At 45.4% G+C, this 20,427-nt stretch overlaps 1 non-coding gene across 1 annotated transcript; it reads left to right on the forward strand.

Annotated features, from left to right (window-relative positions):
• Window positions 1-1,397: 1,397 nt before the first annotated feature.
• Trnat-ugu (transfer RNA threonine (anticodon UGU)) lies at window positions 1,398-1,472 on the forward strand. The gene has a single exon. It is a non-coding gene; the product is annotated as a tRNA-Thr (tRNA).
• The last annotated feature ends 18,955 nt before the right edge of the window (window positions 1,473-20,427 follow it).

Genomic DNA, 20,427 nt, shown 5'->3' on the forward strand with positions numbered 1-20,427 from the left:
GCCGATACCCCAGGAGCAACAGTGTCCCTAATTTGCTGGGAAGTGGCGGTGCGGTCCCCTACGGCACTGCGTAGGATCCTACGGTCTTGGCGTGCATCCGTGCGTCGCTGCGGTCCGGTCCCAGGTCGACGGGCACGTGCACCTTCCGCCGACCACTGGCGACAACATCGATGTACTGTGGAGACCTCACGCCCCACGTGTTGAGCAATTCAGCGGTACGTCCACCCGGCCTCCCGCATGCCCACTATACGCCCTCGCTCAAAGTCCGTCAACTGCACATACGGTTCACGTCCACGCTGTCGCGGCATGCTACCAGTGTTAAAGACTGCGATGGAGCTCCGTATGCCACGGCAAACTGGCTGACACTGACGGCGGCGGTGCACAAATGCTGCGCAGCTAGCGCCATTCGACGGCCAACACCGCGGTTCCTGGTGTGTCCGCTGTGCCGTGCGTGTGATCATTGCTTGTACAGCCCTCTCGCAGTGTCCGGAGCAAGTATGGTGGGTCTGACACACCGGTGTCAATGTGTTCTTTTTTCCATTTCCAGGAGTGTACTACAGCATCATCCGAAAATAACCTCAGCGAACTTCCGATGTTATCCACAAGGTCATTTATATATATTGTGAATAACAACGGTCCCATGACATTCTCCTGCGGCGCACCTGAAATCACTCTTACTTCAGAAGACTTCTCTCCATTGAGAATGACATGCTGCGTTGTGTTATCTAGGAACTTTTCAATCCAATCACGCAATTGGTCTCATACTCCGTATGCTCTTACTTTGTTCATTAAACGTCTATGGGGAACTGTATCAAATGCCTTGCGGAAGTCAAGAAACAATATGATATAAATAGAATCAAATGACCACTGCTGAAAAAATATATAGATTAAAAACTAAGTTTGAGCGGGAGTCGAAGCGCCGCTTCATACACGTTAGTCTTGCGAAGCGCGAACACAAACCGCTTGATCACCATGGAGGCCAACACCCAATACCTAAGCAGAGATACATCCGTTAGATAATAGACTCGTAACGTCAGTTAACGTGCGGATGACATACGAAAAAGCATCTACGTCATTCAGTTATAAGCTATCATCAACCCAAAGCCGCCACTTGGCGTGGTTCTACTGGAGGGTCTGTAGTTTAACTTGGTCTCCGAACGACAAACGTGGGCAGAGGTGAAATAAGTGATAGGTGAGAGATAAAAAATTGTAAAACTGACTGGGGATCGAACGTGAGGCCTTTGGTTTTGTATACTTATATGGATATGGTGTCTGTTCTATCGGACATGTCCGAGAGAACAGACACTACGAATGCAGTGTGTGGACATACAAGGTGAGAATGTAGGTCTCACGGAAGGCGTGCGCGAGATAGTCCCTGCAGTCACACTATACTCTGTGCCCTCGGTGGCTCAGATGGACAGAGCGTCTGCCATGTAAGCAGGAGATCCCGGGTTCGAGTCCCGGTTGGGGTACACATTTCTACCTGTCCCGTTAATATATGTCAACGCCCGTCAGCAGCTGATGGTATTAATATATAATTCTAATTTCGCTTTGGTTTTGTAGTGTAATCTAAAGAAATGTCGGGGTTAACTCGCGGCGACCGTGTAGGCCAACCTCGTCAGCTGGAGCCACAGAGCTGCCGGTCCGGTGAGCGACTCTGGTCAGCTGGAGCGGCCGCGCTGGACTCCAGTCGGGCACTCCGTCGCCCTGGCCTGTACCGGCCATCTCCGACCGTAGGAATGCGAGCCGGGCCGGGCCGTGCGGCGGCGCTGGCTCCTCCAGCGCCCAACCACAGGGTCAGCGCGTAATGAGGCGGAGGGCCGCCAAGGACGCCGCCGCACCACCGCCGCTTGTCACTCTGGAATCCCGGCACGCACGTGCGAGCGCCGCCGGCACTTACACGCAGACGCACACACACACACGAACACACGCTCATTTCAGACACAGCGCATGCGCCACTGGAGGGCTGGAACGCCACTCAGGCCGGTCTGCTACTGAGAACTTCACAGTTACGTACGGCTTCGTTCTACAGCTTAAATAGCTCACCGTGTCTCATCGTGAGAAATGGGCGAAAGGCATCGAATTAAGGGCTACAGGTTTAATACAATGTTACAGTCTGCTTACTAGAGGTGTTCCAGCCTGCGTGCCCCTATCTCCGCCTCAACCATTAAAGCAGCTCCACTTGCCACAACGGAAACACAGGGGGTATATGTGTACTGAAGCACAGTGGTCAAAAGTGGACAACTAGGTTTCCAGAAACCCTGGCTAGCTTAACAACAGGATGCGGTACCAATCCATCTTGACTACAAAATAGAAATGAACTCCCATGCTTCTTGACAGAGCATAGGGGAACGGTGCGGGAGACCAGCACTGCCGTACTAGGCAAGGTCCTAATGGAGGTGGTTTGCCGTTGCCTTCCTCCGACCGCAATGTGGATGAAAGATGATGATGATGATGCTGATGACGACACAATCAGACCCAGTCATCTCGGGGCAGGTGAAAATCCGTGACCTCGCCGGGAATCGAATCCGGGACCCCGTGCTCGGGAAGCGAGAACGCTACCGCGAGACCCCGAGCTGCGGACTGACTACACACTAGCCAAGTGTATGTTAATGTAGGTACTTTCACTGCAGCCCTTTATCATAACGTTTGGAGCAGCAAAATGAGCAAACCAAACTTAAAGGAGACTGAGGAGAAATTAAGAATTGGGTAATGTATGCCAGTCACGAAAAAGAGACCGACTCCAGCAGGAGAAACCTTGTCGTCTGTTTGTGACGCAGCTTCAAATAAATTGGTAAGTGTCTCGCAACACATTGTGTAATAAAGTAATTTGGGAACCTTGAGTCAGTTACCACATGTTTGTAAATTTGTCCAGTAGTTACCTCACTCCATAAATATTTCAAAAATGACAAAGGGTTTGACAGTTGTGAGGAAATGGGTGGTAGGGACTTGAGGCAATTTAGCAGTGTAAAGACTTTCTAAACTTAGAGCGGATATTGGTTTAAACAGGAAAAAAAAGGCTCAGTAGACATTAAAAACCACATTCTGGTGGTGTTCAACCTAGTGCAAAGAAAGCTTAGTATAACAGAAAAGCTTCTTCTTTGAAACATGCACTTTTTATATTAACTTAACAAGGAAAACGAACGTCGTCTTTGCTAAAATGTATTTGAGGAATTTAGAATGAACTATTTTCACTACTTAAAATGAATTCAGCGAAGCCACAATACACATCCTGGAAAAAGTAATTAAAATTGATATAACTGGGGTCACATTAGGCGGAAAGACACTAAGGTTACAAAAGTTGAACTTCGAGAACCTTATTTTAGTTGGCTTTGGAGTGTAATAGAAATCTTCTGGTCTCCTACCCAAAAAAACCCAACCCAACATCTTCTGGTTCGTAGGTTCAACGGATCTAGACCTCCAGAGATAGTTCTGATTGTACAAAAAACATATGCACTCATGCTCAAAAATTAAGGATAATGCTGATACATGGTGAAACAACGCTCTGGTGGTCGCTTTGCGGGTTTCAATCATCTCGGGGTGTGACCATAAGGTGCATTTGACCTGCTGTCGTCGCACGGTGGCGCTGGTAGCAAAGGTGTGTTGCTGCATGTCAGAGTACGGTGCAGCGAGTAAGTGTGCAGACTTTTTCAGACGTTCTAATCGTGACTGTGTGTTGAAAATGGCTCAAAGAACACATATTGATGTTATGAGAGGTAGAATTCTAGGCGATTGAAGGCTGATCAAACAAAGCCGGTCCTACCACGAAACCTCCGTATACAACAAAGTGTGATCTCACGATTGTGGCAACGATTCCAGCAGACAGGAAACGTGTGCAGGCGCTACAGTACGGGACGTCCACAGTGTACAAAACCACAAGAATACCGATATCTCGCCATCAGTGCCAGCAGACGACTACGGAGTACTGCAGGTAGTCTTGCTCGGGACCTTACCGCAGCCACTGGAACAGTTGTCTCCAGACACACAGTCTGCAGACGACTGAACAGACATGGTTTATTCGCCCGGAGACCTGCAAGGTGCTTTCCACTGACCCCTGTCATGGGAGAGCCCGTAAAGCCTGGTGTCAAGAACGTAGTACATGGTCAGTGGAACAGTGGTCCCAGGTTATGTTCACGGACGGGTCCAGGTATAGCCTGAACAATGATTCTAGCCGGGGTTTCATCTGGCGTGAACCAGGAACCAGATACCCCTTGGGGTATCCTTTGAATGGGACCTGTATGGAGGTCGTGGTTTGAAGGTGTAGGGTGGGATTATGATTGGTGCACGCACACCCATGCATGTCTTTGACAGAGGAACTGTACCAGTTCAGGTGTATCGGGACGTCAGTTTGCACCAGTATGTCCGCCTTTCCAGGGGTGCAGTGGGTCCCATCTTCCTTTTCATGGATGATGACGCACGGCCCCACCGAGCTGCCATCGTGGAGCAGTACCTTGAAACAGAAGATATCAGGCGAATGGAGTGGCCTGTCTGTTTTGCAGACCTAAACCCCATCGAGCACGTTTGGGATGCTCTCGGTCAACGTATCACTGCACTTCTTCAATCCCCTTGCGACACTTTTGGAGCTCCGACAGCCACTGGTGCAAGAATGGAAGGCTACATCCCAGCAGCTGCTCGACCACCTGATCCAGAGTATGCCAACCCGTTGTGCGGCCTGTGTACGTGTGCATGGTGATCATATCCCATATTGATGTCGTGATACATGTGCAGGAAGCAGTGGAGTTTTGTAGCACATGTCTTTCGGGACGGTTTTCTCACCAATAGCGTGGACTTACAGATCTGTGTCGTGTGTGTTCCCTAAGTGCCTATGCTATTAGCGCCAGTTTTGTATAGTGCCACGTTGTGTGGTACCACAACTTGCAGTTATCCTTAATTTATGAGCATGAGTGTATTAGAGGTGACGTATTAAGGACTAGCCGAAGGAGGGTGAAGTTGCAGCGAAAGCAGTTCATATCGAAGTAAATCAATAAGCCCGAAATACGCCGGAAAGGAAATAAAAATGACAAATAAAAACCACCATTTTCTGGCCTATAATGACGCTAAATGATATTTATTTCACTGAGTGACACTTAAGAAGAAAAAAAAAACTTTTCATCAACTTTTGAACTGTACTTATAACCCTACGATGAAAGAGTACAGAATAAAGTGCCGCGTGATGTAGCACAGCGGGTAGACGGGCAGGCAAGCCAGATTTCTTAGCCAACTTGTGTTGGACATAGAGTGGCTTGGATGTGAGTAAAGTAGCCAGCCCGTTCTGCTGATAACATTCGACAGATTGCCTGGCTGGCTAACAGAGGTTAAAAGCGGAATTTGTACACCTCTGCCGCTTACACCGAGCGTCCAAGCGCCATTTTTTAAATTTCCAGTAAGTACGTAACAAAGCTAGGGTGACGTGCAAAAAATGTTGATGAGCGACACAATTAAACCACTAGTGGGAGATAATCCTTGTATCAGTATGTTTTGAAAAATTGTTGTAGTAAAAGTGACGCACCGCGACGCAGTAATTCGGCTCGCTGGGGAATGCAGTGCGTGGCCGCAGCAGCGCATGTGGCGACGGCAGTGATGCAGTGGGCATACCAGCAACGAACGTCCGGCAGCCATCACCGTCTGTTGAAGAATTAAATTTAACTCTGTACGAGTCAGTCTTAGAGAAAACCATAGGAGATATATAAATGTACAGGCAATAAAACGAGAATTGAAACACACGAAGGATCCGCGGATTAAATTAGGTAAAGGAATTAGACAAGGAGATTCATTAAGTCCACTCCTGTTTAACTTTATAATGGACTACATAACTGATGCCGTAAGAAAGAAACAAGGATATAAAATGAGAAAGAAAGTGGTAAATATTATATGTTATGCTGACAAAGCTGCACTGAAATCAAATATTGAGGATAATCTTCTCCATAAAAGAAAAAGACTGTGGTAAAACACCTGTAATATGTAGATGTAGACAGTGTGTCATTTGAAAAAGTGATGAGATGTTATCGCCTTCCATAAAGACTAAACCATGAAAATCAAAAACCAAAAGACAAAGGCAATAAGGGTAGCCGGATGCATGCAAAAATCTCTGTGGAAAACGACTGAGAGGAAAATAAAAATATATGCAGCAGAAACTAGAACGGAAACGAGAAAAATGAAACAAAAGTTAACGGCAGTGGAAATGAGGGTTGTAAGTCAGATCCAAGGAGTAACCTTGTGGGACAAGAGAATAAATGTAAGCCGGCCTGGGTGGCCGAGCGGTTCTAAGCGCTACAGTCTGGAACCGCGCGACCGCTCCGGTCGCAGGTTCGAGTCCTGCCTCGGGCATGGATGTGTGTGATATCCTTAGGTTGGTTAGGTTTAAGTAGTTCTAAGTTCTAGGGGATTGATGACCTCAGAAGTTAAGTCCCATAGTGCTCAGAGCCATTTGAACCATTTGAATAAATGTATCGACAAGGGAATGGTGAGGAATACATGATATAGAGGTACGGATGAAGATATGGAAAAGAAGTTGGAACGATCATGTGGAAAGAATGAATCTCACGAGACTAGATAAAATTTATAAACATGGACGACTGCATCGGAAACGACTATCTGAACGACCAACCAGCAGATGAGACAGCAGTTGGTCCAGTATATACACGGAATGAGGTAGACAAAAGGGGAAAGCCTAGTCACCAGCAGAAGAAGAAGAGTCAGTCTTTGAACTCTATAACTAGCGGACTGAAGTAATGATTTATGTTGGGTCAAGCCAGTTATTTAAACTAAATAAATCTCAGTATTGCTTAAAACACTTAAAGGACGGATCGATATTTAGAAGGTGTAGTGCTTCTCATGCCTATTCTGTACAATACCCTTGAACTTGTATTATTCGAGAAGTACGTCATTTTCATTGGTAGTTAGAGAAGGTATGAGCGATAGAGTTTTTCCTGATGGTTTTTTTAAGGAAGTGAAGAATATTACATCAAATTACAGAGAATCATTTATTCCTTGAAACATATAGATACTCTCTGGACATTAGGTTTTTACGAGGGAACTATGTTGTTTGAAACGCAGTCACATGCACCCATATGGCCACAAATGGACAGTTTTAAACTATTATCTGTTGCTCATATTCGGGTATTTTGAGTATTAGCCCCCTGTTTCATAGACGTTTCTTCCGGGCCAGAACTTTATTATTATTCAATTGTCCAGGAATGCGAGGCCGCAACAGATAGCAGTCAGACGCAAGTTTCCAGATTCAAATGGTTCAAATGGCTCTGAGCACTATGGGACTTAACATTTGAGGTTAACAGTCCCCTAGAACTTAGAACTACCTAAACCCAACTAATCTAAGGACATAACACACATCCATGCCCAAGGCAGGATTCGAACCTGTGACCGTAGCAGCCGCGTGGTTCCAGACTGAAGCGCCTAGAACCGCTCGGTCACGGAGGCTGGCTAAGTTTCCAGATATTCCTCCACCAAATAAGAGAAACGCCACAACAATAAGCGAGAACTGAAGACTACTCAACTGCAGGTTGTGGAACACTTCATATTCCCTTCAGACGTTGTACTTCTGAGGAAGACGTTACATGGAAGATACTGATCTTAACATAAAAAACAGAAGAAGGTGGTAGTTTGCCGCCTGCACTGCCGAAGGCGTTTTGGGGCGATTACGTCTGTATCAGAAAGTTGATACGGTATTTCTTCATTTCAGAAATGCATTTGGTTTGGTACTAAACGAACATTTAAAAAAAGTGCTATTATGTGGGATATCAAAGAAAATTTATGACTGGATCCTCATCCTCACTGACAGTCATTTCAACAGCTGCAAGGGAATTCTTGATTATTTTGACGCCTTCGAACATGAAAAGGCATCTTAGAAACGTATGTTCTCGAATATAGAGTAGACCAACGTTGATATGGCTAATATGTCAACATGTTGCATTGATAGTAAACTCTTTGTGATTTCTGTTATTGTGTTACGCTTCCGATTCTCTACAACAGTTTGGCTGCAGGAGAGATATTTACATATTCAAGATACTAGTTACTGGCATAACTTTATTCCTTGCAATGTACATTTCTACGTAAATTACGCGAGGATCCATTTCTGTTAGCCGCAGAACGTTATAGCCACCTGCCAGATATCCAATATCTGCGACTGTTAGCATGGATGGTCCACTAGCACGTGATATTAATGATATTGGACGCAGATACAAAAATCTTTCAATCATATAGAACGTCGAATTCCATCTGGTGAGCTCTCCTTGAATTAGTTTGAGGACTGGTTGTTTTCGTGGCTGTTGACTTGATACTACGCTGTGTTTGATCCACGTTACAGTCTTTTAGACAGCAGTAATCAACTGAGGCAGTTTGTCAGTCTTCTCTGTTGATCTTTTTGCTACCATACTGAACATGTTGACAAAATACGGAATGTAACTTTTCCTTCCATATGCTGTTTCTGTGTCTATAACCGGTGAAATGGTACAGTTATGAGACTTTTCAGAAAAAAATTCCTTTAAATGAGCAAAAAACTGTTGACACTGGTAACAAGAAATCTGGCTCTTTAGGCAAGATCTAGGGTCGATATTTTGCATTAGACAACGATGTTACGATATTTCTAAAACTTCACACTGACGTTCAATCATACAGAATCGATATTTTGAAAATGCCCACGGTCATCGAACATCCCGAACCGGGAGCCTTGCTGTTTATGTCCTGTATTAATGAACTGGAAGACAGTATTAATAGTCACATCAGAATTTTTGCAGGAACATTGGTTTTGAAGTACTGTCTGTAAACATATGCACAAATTTTTTAGTCTGAAGTTGAGAAGATTTCAAATCAGGACTGGTAACTTGTTTTAAATGCACAGGAATATAAAAATGTGCACTTCACAAAACGGTTCACAGAATCAGTCATTTCACGCAAATATCTGTGTGTAACCATTTGTATGGCTTATTCGTAGATAATCGGTGTACAGAGGAGATTGCTTCTAAAGTATACCCTAACGTGTGTGGCCCATGCTGGATATGACTAACAATGAAATTTCAACGTATTATAAGGATGTCTGACATATTGTTAAATTATTATTTGACAGAAGCTGATTGTTATTAAGTATTGATTTAGGTCTAAGTACACACTACTTTATTTTAAATGGGGTGCAGGATGTGTGGTGAAATAAGTGTCGCTAAGGAGAGGACTGGGGCACGGGAAGTACGTTGTGGAGCAATTGTCTACTCTCAATGTCGATAGAAAGCTTTGTTTTGGTGGTAATGGTGGTACGTTCCTATTGGGCCAAACTGCAGCTTTGTTTTCTGAGGAGGAGTTTTAGGTAGCACTCGCGATACAGTGAGAACTACTTCATAATTCTGTAAAAAAGGGTTGTTAGCAATTGCCTAATTGACTTAAAAGTTCGTAGTTTAGTAAAACAGGTACAAAAATTAAATAGCACTTGCCTTTTGTCATTTCAGAAACAAATTGTTTCAAAGAAAATTCTTGTTCACTCTAAAGGTGAGGTAAGTGATAATGCTGCTGATGTTTAGAGGAGGAAGATCTCTGGGGGAGGGGCCATGAGCTCATGCTTTATATGAGTCAGGGGTCCGCCGGCACGGTTGCTCAGCCCTCTTTTTTTTTATAAAAAAAAAAAAAAAAAAAAAAAAAACTGAGTGAATGGATCAACGATGACCTTGAACGGATGTCATAGGACATCCACCCTGAACAAATGGAACGAACAAAATGAGATTAAAAAATGGGGGGTAATGATGTCTGGAAGTTTGAGAACCACCGCTGTAGTCAGTGGCCGGCCGGAGTGGCCGAGCGGTGAAAGGCGCTACGGTCTGGAACCGCACGCCCGCTACGGTCGCAGGTTCGAATCCTGCCTCGGGCATGGATGTGTGTGATGTCCTTAGGTTAGTTAGGTTTAAGTAGTTCTAAGTTATAGGGGACTTATGACCACAGCAGTTGAGCGCCATAGTGCTCAGAGCCATTTGAACCATTTTTTTGTAGTCAGTGCTTCGTGGCTAGGGTGTGGTCCCCTTACTGAGCTTAAGACTACAGTACGTGTCAAAGAATATGAATACTTTTGACAGCATTGTATACTGTCTAAGCAGAGGAAATGTTTGGAGTCGATGACTGTTTGTACGAGTATGACAGTGCACACTGTAATGAAGCAGCATCTTTGAGACAGTGGGTTGTGGATATTGACATTTCTGAAACGGACTGGCCTGCCCATAGTGGGCACCTGAACGCAATCTAACACCTTTGGGATGAGTTAGAGTGTCAATCTTGTTACAGAACTCAGCGTCCAACTTCGCTACCTCGTCTGGTTTCGGCTGCTGGAGAAGAATGGGCCCCCATTCCTCCACAGACGTTGAGACACCTCACTGAAACTGTCCCCAGAAGTGAAGAGGAACGCTGCAGGGGGAAGAGTTGTGGAAGCAGATTGCTGACTCTGCACCAGTTGTCTGATCAGACATTTGATCGATTCACGATTCAGCGCGGCAGTACAACGTACGCTGGCTCCAGCGGTTAGATACTAGGATCACGTCACCCTGCTAGGGCTGAATCTCAGAGACACATTTAGTAAGAATCTGTATACCTTTTGTTCGCGACGCTAGCGTGCAGGACGAATGGTTGTTTAAACATAGACGTGTGGGATAATGTTACTAGAAAATAAATGATAAAGAATTTTTCTATCGCCGCAAAAATATATAAATGAGCACACGTAACTTAGGTATATTAACATAGGTTTAAAATACACTTTATTTGTATCGTAGTTATCTACATTACTATACGGGTAAAAAGGTAACGGGAGTTCCAATTGCAGGTTGTGTATCTAAACGCGTCGAGGAGCAACGAAAATTTAATTTTCGGTACTTCATGTAATTACTGTCCGAATTTAAAAGTCTGCTCATTATAAGCTATAATCTTACGTCAGAAGTTGAACGCAGTAAGTCAGGCACTAAAGTTAGAAACTGAGTTTACGTCTTGAGGACGCATAACTCATGGCGCACGAATTATCCAGACTATATTCATCCAGTATTTAAGTAGGAGAGCACTTAGCGACTTCCAGCAGACCTTACACGTGATTTGTGACCCTCTCGAAAATTTCTGTCCCTGACATCCGTAACAAAATAATGAAAGGGAAAAAGTTAGTAGTATGCTCCATTGTCGCTCTTCATGCAGCAAAACTTCCGATCAAGCATCACGTTTTAACGTATTATTTACGTAGTACTAACTCTATTAGCAACGCATTTTGCAGCGAATATTCAGTTATAACCCTGAATGTACTTACGAATTTATGTCACAATACTACACACATAGTTCAGACCATATAACGTCATAAATATTGAGATGCTTGAAAAACTAGCTTCTCATAAAATAGAAAGCACATTACCCATACCATACTCGTCTAATTTTTGATAGTGGCAGCGCTTACCCACTCCCAACAAACTTTATACATAATTTCAACCGTTTACTAAACTTTTTCTCGCTAACAGCCCCATAAACAAAGAAAACATTTCCTCGCTTCCTACATTTTCGTTTCCCATAGGTAAAACTTCCGACATTAATAAAACCAACACAGTCAGCGTTTTTCCTCTTCGACCCTAAAGATTTTACGCTTTTAGCGTTAAGTAAAGTGACGTGATTAATCAGACGTTTGAAGGTGTTTTTCAGTGCGATAGTTTAAAGGATCAGGAGTGGAGAGTTTCCTGGTAGTATACTAACATTGTGGGTGTAGGCGAAGGGCGCACATGTCCCACGGTAATGTCTACCAATAGGTGTCAGGACACTTTTCATCAGATATTGCACATATCCGTTCCTCGGATGCTTACAGTTTATAGCTTTCACCAGCTCTATAAATTACTTCCGTGCTCGATACTTCCTCCAGAAATGAGAGGAGCAGGGTACGACGTCATCTCTGGTATATTTGGTTCAAATGGCTCTGAGCACTATGGGACTTAACTGCTGAAGTCATCAGTCCCCTAGAACTTAGAACTACTTAAACCTAACTAACCTAAGGACATCACACACATCCATGCCCGCGGCAGGATTCGAACCTGCGACCGTAGCGGTCGCACGGTTCCGGACTGAAGCGCCTAGAACCTTACGGCCACCGCGGCCGGCGGTATATTTGGGATCGCGTCTAGAAGTGTCGTGCTGGGAGCAGAGGGAAAGGGAGCGGCGAGATGTAGTTGGAGGACACGGGGCAGGAATGCCGGGGTTGGGCAGCCCGGGACACGGGGACACGCACGGGTCAGCACGGTCACGGCCGGCGCGACACACGTGGGGCCGCGAGCCGCGTCACACCCACGTCGCCGCCGCCGGGAGGCGTGGGGCTCGAACCGCCGCCCTCGGTCTCACCGTAGCACCAGACCCTCAGCTGTCGACTTACATTCTGTCACTCTATCCATGACCAGCTGAATTACTGGGTGAACAGGCTGTATTTTTTACGTATTTATTAATTTTTCTGCCACTGAATTTTGGTCTGCTGCTGGTACTGTGATACTGTTCCATGCCGTGTTACACTTACAGGGTGTTTCAGACTGACGATTTAAAAATCTGGGGACAGGTTCCATACACCAAAACAAGAAAAAATGTCCAAGTAAACATGGGCTTTAAAATGCATATAAAATGCATACCTTAAGAGCTATGAGCAGTTGTTCATCGCCGGCCGGAGTGGCCGAGCGGTTCTAGGCGCTTCAGTCTGGAACCGCGCGACGGCTACTGTCGCAGGTTCGAATCCTGCCTCGGGCATGGGTGTGTGGTGTCCTTAGGTTAGTTAGGTTTAAGTAGTTCTAAGTTCTAGGGGACTGATGACCTCAGCTGTTAAGTCCCATAGTACTCAGAGCCAACTTGTTCATCTTCGCTACGGTGAAACACATCTCTTTTACTGCAAGCTTTTTGCTTTCCATATTTTTGGAGGAAGTAGTATCGGCCAAAACGAGAAACAAGTGTCCAGTAGACATAAGCTCTAAGGTGCACAACTTAAGAGCTATGAGCAGTTGACCATCTGCACTACTGTGAAAGACATCGCTTCTATTCAGCAAGTCCTCATGGCACTTAAGGTATGCACTCTAGAGCCCATGTTTACTAAACACTTTTTATAGTTTTGGTGTAAGGAACCTGTCCCCTAAATTTTTAAAGCGCCGTTCTGAAATACCCTGTAGAATTATAAATTTTTAACTGATTGTACATGTTTCCTTCTCTATAAAATATGGATACTACCCAGGTGTGTTATGTTAAGCTATTAGTAAACTACAACTACATTTCTTACGATACAATGTTAGCACACTGGGCTCGCATTCGGGAGGACGACTGTTCAATCCCGCGTCCAGCCATCCTGATTTAGGTTTTCCGTGATTTCCCTAAATGTCTCCAGGCAAATGCCGGGATGATTCCTTTGGAAGGGCACGGCCGACTTCCTTCCCCGTCCTTCCCTAATCCGATGAGACCGATGACCTCGCTGTTTGGTCTCTTCCCCCAAACAATCCAACCCCAACCCAACCCACGATGTTAGTATACTACCAGTAACCTCTCCACTCCTGATCCTTTAAACCATCGCACTGAAAAACACCTTCAAACGTCTGATTATTTCATGTCACTTTACTTAACGTTAAGCGCGTAAAACCTTTATGGTCTAAGAGGTGAAAGGCTAATTGTGTTGATTTTATTAGTGTCGGAAGTTTTACCGTATGGGCAACGAAAATGTAGTAAGAGATGAAATGTTTTTCTTTCATCAGTTTGTGGGACTGTAAGCGAGAAAAAGTTTAGTAAACGTTTGAAATTATGTGTAAAGTTTGTTGGGAGTGGTTAAGCGCTTCCAATATCAAAAATTAGACGACTATGGTATGGGTAATGCGCTTTCTGTTTTATGAGAAGCTAGTTTTTCATGCATCTCAATGTTTATGACGTTATATGTTATGAACTATGTGTCGCATTGTGACATAAATTTGTAAGTACATTCAGCTTTATAACTGGATATTCGCTGCAAAATGCGTTGCTAATAGATTTAGGACTAAAGAAATAATACGTTAAAACGTGATGCTTGATCGGAAGTTTTACTGCATAAAAAGCGACAATGTAGCATACTACTAACTTTTTCCCTTTCATTATTTTGTTACGGATGTCAGGGACAGAAATTTTCGAGAGGGTCACAAATCATGTGTAAGATCTGTTGGAAGTCGCTAAGTGCGCTCACACTTAAATACTGGACGAATATCGCCTGGGTAATTCGTGCGCCGTGACTTATGCATCCTCAGGACATAAACTCGGTTTCTAACTTTAATACTTGACTTATTGCGTTAAACTTCTGACGTAAGATTATAGCTTATAATGAGCAACTTTTAAATTCGGTCAGTAATTACATGAAGTATCGAAAATTAAATTTTCGTTGCTTCTCGACGCTTTAGATAGGCAACCTACGACTGGGACTTCTGTTACCTTTTTACCCGTTTAGTAACGTAGATAACTACGATACAAATAAAGTGTATATTAAACCTATGTTAATACATCTAAGTTACGTGTGCTCATTTATATATTTTTGTGGCGATAGAAAAATTCTTTATCATTTATTTTCTAGTAACATTATCCCACACTTATATGTTTTCGCAACCAATCCTCCTGCATACTAGGGTCGTGGAAAAAAGGTATACAGATTCTTACTAAATGTCTCTCTGAGTTTCAGCCCTAGCAGGGTGACGTGATCCCAGTGTCTCTAGCCGCTGGAGGCAGCGTACGTTGTACTGCCGCGCTGAATCGTGAATCGAGCAAATATCTGATCAGACACCTGGTGCAGAGTCAGCAATCTGCTTCCACACCTCACCTCGCAGCGTTTCTCTCCACTGCCAGTTCCCCGAGCGGCTACGGCCTCAATCTCCATAGGTTTCGGGGACAGAATTTTTGAAATTGACTTTCGGCACGTTTCCACGACCACCACATTGCGGTGCCTTGGACGGCACATTTCGCATTAGGTCTTGTGGATCTACCATATTAGCGAAGTCAGTGTTTGCACTGGTTATTATCCCGTTGCACGCCTTGTAGTTATGCTTGCCCGAAGTTCCTTTTGCGAGTGTACCGTAACTAACAGAGAAAACTGACACGAGTGAACGTATGCGATATAGAAGCAAAAACGTTACAGTAAACATGGATCCACAAACTAGTTGTCTGTGAGGTAACTATCAACGTACGGTTATAGGCCGCCACTGACTTCGCAGTGGAATATTGCCCTACTTGGTATAAACGTATTTGGAATGCGACCTTTTCGATCAAATCCCTATTTAATTGCGCTCATATTTCACGCGAAACCAGGAAGAAAGAAAATTACGCATGGTAATACGTAATTAAAGTGCGGAAACTCACGGAGGTCAGGCGTGGGCTGTAATTATCGTATGGCAGCGAAGCTTGGTAGAAAGGCTAACGCGTTAATGCTGAACCGATATACAACGGAAAAATTTACTTCCAAATTTTGAGCCAGGTGCGAACCTTGCGCTGTATACTATTTATATGACGGTCTGACATTCACACTGTCATTTGACAAGCCATAACGTAAACGAACATTATGGCCACTGAGAACAGAGACCGTGCGCTGTTAGTGGAACTGTTTTATGTGAACGGCAGCAATTACAGCGCTGCATTGAGAGAGTATCGCCGCCTGGAAGGTCTGAGGAGAGGGGCAGTTAAATGGTTTAAAAAGATGACAATGAAATTCGAAAACAAGGGTGAACTCGATGTGGCACCTGGAAGAATAAGTCGAGGTTGCTGTTGCTGTAACTGACGATGCAGCACGTGTCCCCGGCAGTGCTACCGCTTGTGCAGTGTCACGAGACTTGTCCATCCCGTGGCCAACACTACAGAAAGTTTCGCGCCTACTGTACACTGATACCCGTACAAGATCCAGACGACGCAGCAACTGAAACCTCGCGATTCGAAGCAACGTCCTGAGTATGCTCTTCGGTTTCTGGCTCGGATCGAAGTTGATGACATGTGGCTGGGCAATATTCGGTGGAGTGACGAGCCACATTTCACACTACAGGGTGCAGTGAATACACAGAACTGCGAAATTTAGGGTAATGTTGTGTACGAATAACCACTGTACTCGCCGTATGTGATTGTGTGATGTAGATTCAGAAGCATCTTTATTCTTGCTCCGTTCTTCTTTGAAGAGAATACATCCACAGCTCCCGTCACGCGTGCGATGACGCCTGCACGCTATCGAGAACTCTTTGTACAGCATGCGAGTTCTTCTTTGGAAGAGCAACTGTATGGAAACCACGTTTTCATGCATAACGAGGCAACACCTCATATCGCTCTCCCACTGAAAGACCTGCTTAATGCAACGCTCCATAAACGTGTTATCTCCTGAAGTTTTCCAGATGCATGACCTGCAAGATCATCTCGTCTTTTGGCTCTAGGGATATCTAAAGAGCGTCCGCAGCTCGTGGTCGTGCAGTAGCGTTCTCGCTTCCCGTGCCCGGGTTCCCTGGTTCGATTCCCGGCGGGGTCAGGGATTTTCTCTGCCTCGTAACGACTGGGTGTTGTGTGATGTCCTTAGGTTAGTTAGGTTTAAGTAGTTCTAAGTTCTAGGGGACTGATGACCTTGGATGTTAAGTCCCATAATGCTCAGAGCCACTTGAACCATTTTGATATCTAAAGAGCGCGTTTAACAGGTCCACATTCGGTCTCCACGTCATCTGAAGGCCAGTCTACAGAAATATGTGTCTCAGATCCCAAAAAAATTGCTGCGAGCAACTGTTCACCACATCGTTTTACGCATGCAGCATCTCGTCAATGTCTTCAGTGCTCATGCTTAAAAAAAGTGTGAAAGCAACGGTTAAAAATAAAGTGGACATCATACCTTTCTCACTTAATGACCTTTTCTAGCCACGTCCCGTTCCTAATCCATTACATATAGAAACATACGTATACGTCTTTCCTCCATTCACATAGCCAGATTTGTACCTGGTGGCCAAAACTGGAATTAATTTGTTTTCTAGAGTATATCGGTTCTTTATTAACGCGTCAGAATATCTATCAAGTTTCGCTGCCATACCATAATTACAGCCAATACAGTATCTGAACGTATCAACACGTAAAGTTGATGTTCCATGTGTCTTCCTCACATCTATAAGCAATAATGGTTCAAATGGCTCTGAGCACTATGGGACTTAACTTCTGAGGTCATCAGTCACCTAGAACTTAGAGCTATTTAAACCTAACTAACCTAAGGACATCACACACGTCCATGCCCGAAGCAGGATTCGAACCTGCGACCGTAGCGGTCGCGTGGCTCCAGACTGAAGCGCCTAGAACCGCTCTAAGCAATAATACTCTCGCCTCTGCAGTGAGTTACTTTTTCAAACAGCCGCAGATCACCTCGTAGATCTTTTAGATCTTGACAGCACTGTACGACTTGCTGCGCCAGTTCTTTAAACTTATCAACGGGGATACTGTGTCCATCCTTCTGATTGGAGATTTGAGGGACTTCGGCCGTTCACTTATGTAATAAAATGGAACACCTGCAGCCGTCCTTTCGATCTTATTTATTATATGGCTACCAGTCATCAGGGCCAACGTCCATGAACTGGTTTCCGTAGACTGTAACAACGATGTTGTGTCTCCAACGATCAGCTACCAACTAGTTGATGATTGGAGACAACACCGTTGTTACAGTCTACGGAAAACAGTTTACGGATGTTGGCCACCAATGGAATCGTGTATACTGTTGGGGTTAATGCCATCAGCGTCAGTTAAGGCCTGAAGATGGCATACTGTGTCACCGAAGCTGGTAGGCGCATAATAAATAACATCGGAAGGACGGCAAGTCGTCTTACATCAGCAGCATAGTGTGGCAGTCCCCCGTGATGCATGGACCACATTCCCCCAACGTTGTGCAAGAGCCACTAGCGAAATTTGAGCCGAAATAGATGAGCACTTAATCGGAAAGTTTACATTTCAAATACCTTTGAACTAACTAGGACATGTTTTCAACTGAAGTCAGTGCTGGTTCGTAAACACAAGATCACAATTACCTCACAAATGGTTGGTTTGGGAGCCCCTGTGGACTGGAACGTTTTTACTTTTCTTATTTTATACTTTCATCCTTATAAGTTTTCGCTGTTAATGATAACACCCCCTGTACATTTCTACTGCTGTGATGGGTCTTTAGGTCTACCTCGGCTACCATAATGCGTACACTCCAGCGTTACCCATACTTCGTTTTGTTTTGATTACCCTGTACTGGTCTGACCAGAAGTTCTGTTCTTCTGCCACAAAACTTCGTAATCCCTACCATACCTAAATTCAACCTATATACTTTTCAAATTCTGTAACCCACCAACCCGGTGAAGGTATCTAACATTTCTCACTCCATCCCGTAAAACGCGACATTTTATTCCTGGTTACAGAAGCCTTGTGAGAAATCTTCACTTTGAGAGCCGAATTGGGAACTGTTTTGCTTCTGAAATATTTTATCCAAGATGATGTTTGCAGTAAAGAAGCATCTGCCCGAGTTTCCCAGACTGGCACAAATATTTGAAATATCACCATCTAATTGATTGTGGTGCCCAATTGCGACCGATGTCAGAATTTATATCACTTCATCAAGTATACATTAATCTAGCCCTTCGACAGATGTCCTTCCGGTGAGGCTGCACCTCCAGTACAGCTGTCTGTATCGTACAGGCAGACAAACCACACCTCCGCGGCAAGAACCGTGGCTCGTCCAAATGATAACACGATGAAATAAAGACACCAAATCAAGGCAGAAAGACACAAAATGGCGTGTCTGCGTTGCGAGGCACTTTGTCAAAGGTTTCCCAAACAGGTTTTCTAGCGTTCAGCTCCCGGATTCCTGTTCGCAGACACGTCGGACATTGTCGGCAAACCGTGAGAACGAATGCAAAAAGAGGCGGACGCGTAAATTACTTGCAGGAGAACGACGGCGTGAGCGGCTGCTCGTAAATAATTCGGGCCGGTCGGAAATGCAAACTGGTGGAGATTTATCTGGTGGCGGGTGTGCCCAGGAGCGGCGCCAGCGCCGGCAGCTACAGGCTACGGGCTACAGGTCCATTAGGGCTGGCGGCGTCTCGCCTCATGTTTTATGCGCGCCGTCTCGTCTTTTCGGCAAATGAGATGCGGCCGCGGCCAGTGGCCACGGCCACGGCGCTCCATTCACGTGCAGCAAGGACACGTGGGGAGCGGCTAGCGACCAGCGGCAGCCACACACCGACACGCACACACGCACCGCTGCCGTGTAAATCACCGCCGAGCGCCATTTTAATTCCAGTGCCTGCTGCTTCGCTCCCGTCCTGCGTCCAGCAGCCCCTCTAGACAGCGCAGTAGTTCCTTCCCACGAGACTGGGTGGATGACTAATGTTCCTAACCCGAGAAGGAGATAACAAGACCTGTCTTCGACCGTTTCTTCTATTTATTCGCCATCTGGCTGGCCAGCGATTTAGCCAACTATATTTTTCCAGGATGAGATTTTTCACTCAGCAACGGAGTATGCGCTGACATGAAACGTCCTGGCAGATTAAAAATGTGTGCCGAACCGTGACTCGAACTCGGGACCTTTGCCTTTCGTTGGCAAGTGCTCTGCCGACTGAGCTACCCAAGCACGTCTCAGGACCCTCCCTCACAGCTTCAAATCTGCCAGTACCTCGACTCCTTGCTTCCAATCTTCACAGAAGCTCTTTGCAGGCTGGCGAGAGTAAACTCGCGTGCCGCGAAGAAGTGCTGATGCCTTGTCAGTGAGTCGTGATGCCTCTCCTGCAGATCTTGTTGGGGGTTGTTTGGAAGAAAGAGACCAAACAGCGAGGCCATCGGTCTGATCGGATTAGGGAAGGACGTCGGCAGTGCCCTTTCAAAGGAACCATCCCGGAATTTGCCTGGAGCGATTTAGGGAAATCAAGGAAAACCTAAATCAGGATGGCCGGACCGTCGTCCTTCCGAATGCGAGTCCACTGTGCTAACCACTGCGCCACCTCGCTCGGTCCCTGCAGGTCAGAGCCACGACGGTATACAGCGCTGGCAGCAGCAGAAAGGCAAGGAAGCCGCCGCCACAGAGACGTTCCACGACTCAGTCTAACTTCCTCCTCAGCGCTGTCGAAGGTATCCCATCATGCACTGCCGACTGTGGTCTGGGATATCGGTTGTCATGAAGACCACGCCCTGGTTATCCACCAAGGATCGACCAAGACGGCAGCAGATGCTCACGAGTCGGCCAAGAGTCTGTGCGGACATACCATACTTGGTCGCTGTGGTGGTTCAAATGGCTCTGAGCACTATGGGACTTAACATCTGAGGTCATCAGTCCCCTAGAACTACTTAAACATAACTAACCTAAGGACATCGCACACATCCATGCCCGAGGCAGGATTCGAACCTGCGACCGTAGCAGCAGCGCGGTTCCGGACTGAAGCGCCTAGAACCGCTCAGCCACCG

The sequence above is a fragment of the Schistocerca serialis genome, chromosome 7, assembly GCF_023864345.2.
Source record: "Schistocerca serialis cubense isolate TAMUIC-IGC-003099 chromosome 7, iqSchSeri2.2, whole genome shotgun sequence".
Classification (NCBI taxonomy): Eukaryota; Metazoa; Arthropoda; class Insecta; order Orthoptera; family Acrididae; genus Schistocerca; species Schistocerca serialis.